This window comes from Cicer arietinum, chromosome 5, assembly GCF_000331145.2.
Source record: "Cicer arietinum cultivar CDC Frontier isolate Library 1 chromosome 5, Cicar.CDCFrontier_v2.0, whole genome shotgun sequence".
Lineage (NCBI taxonomy): Eukaryota > Viridiplantae > Streptophyta > Magnoliopsida > Fabales > Fabaceae > Cicer > Cicer arietinum.
Window position 1 is genome coordinate 17,634,921 of NC_021164.2, and position 2,132 is coordinate 17,637,052.

A 2,132-nucleotide genomic window follows, 5' to 3' on the forward strand; every position below is an offset into this window, starting at 1 on the left:
CCCGTGATAGGTGGCACCTTGGTAAACGATACGGGCCCGTGATAGGCAGTACGTTTATGGTTTACGCTTTTTAGTAAATCGTGCAGACCCGTGATAGGTGGCACCTTGGTAAACGATACGGGCCCGTGATAGGCAGTACGTTTATGGTTTACGCTTTTTAGTAAATCGTGCAGACCCGTGATAGGTGGCACCTTGGTAAACGATACGGGCCCGTGATAGGCAGTACGTTTATGGTTTACGCTTTTTAGTAAATCGTGCAGACCCGTGATAGGTGGCACCTTGGTAATTGGTACTTTGGCCTGCGATAGGCGGTACAATTATGATTTACGGCCCTTCGAGGAGGGTTTTGGTTTGGAATTCCGAGTCCATGCATTTTGGCATATACGCATTGCATTAGGGTGCTTGGCACACGAGTCGTGTTTGAATCAAGTATATGATTGAGTGGTTTGAATTGGAATTGTTGTGGTAATTGTGTTGGAATTGCTAAGTGTTATGTATTGATTATCGTGTGTGAGTGCGATGGATTGTAAAACTATTTCGAAAACCAATTCGTCGTGGTGATTGTGTGGGATTTGCTAAGTGTTAAGTTTTGGAGTTATGTGTGAGTGTGATTGAATTAGTTTAAGTATTTTTGGAAGCACCCTGGTAAATTGTGTTTGTCCGTGAGAGACTGCACAGGTGTTCGTCCGTGAGAGACTCCACCCTGGTAAATTGTGTTTGTCCGTGAGAGACTGCACAAGTGTTTGTCCAAGAAATCGATTTGGAAATCGATGCAGAAAGACAGGAACTCAGCAAAACTGACAAAATCGATTTGGAAATCGATTGGCATTAGTACTGGAGCTCAGTCCTTCATTCAATCGATTCCCCAATCGATTGAATTGAGCCCAGAGTTCAAATTTTACAAAAATCCTTCATCCAAATCAATTTCCCAATCGATTGGCCCAGTGAAAATTCTTATTTTGAGTTAGATAAAAGATTGTTCATTGATTTGTCAATGTCTTGGTTAGTTATATATTACTTGAGGGATTGAGAACCTTATTTTGATTTCATTTTTATTTGGCAAGTGTTACATGAACTTTAGCATATGGAAAACCCTTTTAAGGTGCATGCTAGGTTGAAAGGTCATCTTGTGCATTTGAAAATTTAAATGTTATGTGTTAACTGTTAATTTCGGTTGGTGACCCTTTACAACTATTGTGGAAATCTGGGCTTTGCCCTCAGATGAGAGCCAGGACGATCCTACCGGTTCGTACCCTACGGATGGGAATGTAGATGAGAATGCTTGACTGGAGCTATGTAGGAGGATCTCACGGGGCGCGTGGAGATCACTCAGGGTGTATAGTCTTTTGGTAGGATGATCAGATTAGGTTGATGTATAGGGATTAGACGTCCTTCTTTTTGGGTTGCAGTATTTTAATTTGGAAAACTGTACCTATACTAATATTGTCTGTTTGACATTTTATTATGATGGGGTCTATGTACCACCCTTTTGAAATGTAAATACTTTGGATTCGTATTTCAAAAAACTATTCCACTGCTTGTAAATTCTGTTGACTTATTTGTCGTTGTGTTACGACTTAAATATTTAACCAAAAGTATTTTACCTTATTTAATTCTTTGTTTTATTTTAATTTCTTTTAAAAAAAAATACACCCTCGCTTTGAAAATCGGGGTGTTACACCTTTGCTACAAGTCTGGCCTTGTATCTAGCAATCTGCCCATCAAGTTTCAATTTCATTTTATAGACCCATTTCACATCAATTGGTCTCTTGTTCATTGGCAGATTCATCAGCTCTCATGTCTCGTTCTTCTCTATGGCTTTGAGCTCCTCATCCATTGCTACTCTCCATCTAGGATCACTCAAGGCTTCTTCATCACTTACTGGTTATGATTCAGCCAACAAATCACTCAAGGCTTCTTCATCACTTACTGGTTATGATTCAGCCAACAAATCACTCAAGGCTTCTTCATCACTTACTGGTTATGATTCAGCCAACAAATCACTCAAGGCTTCTTCATCACTTACTGGTTATGATTCAGCCAACAAATCACTCAAGGCTTCTTCATCACTTACTGGTTATGATTCAGCCAACAAAGCAAAATGTGTTAATTCTCCATCTGCATTGATGGCT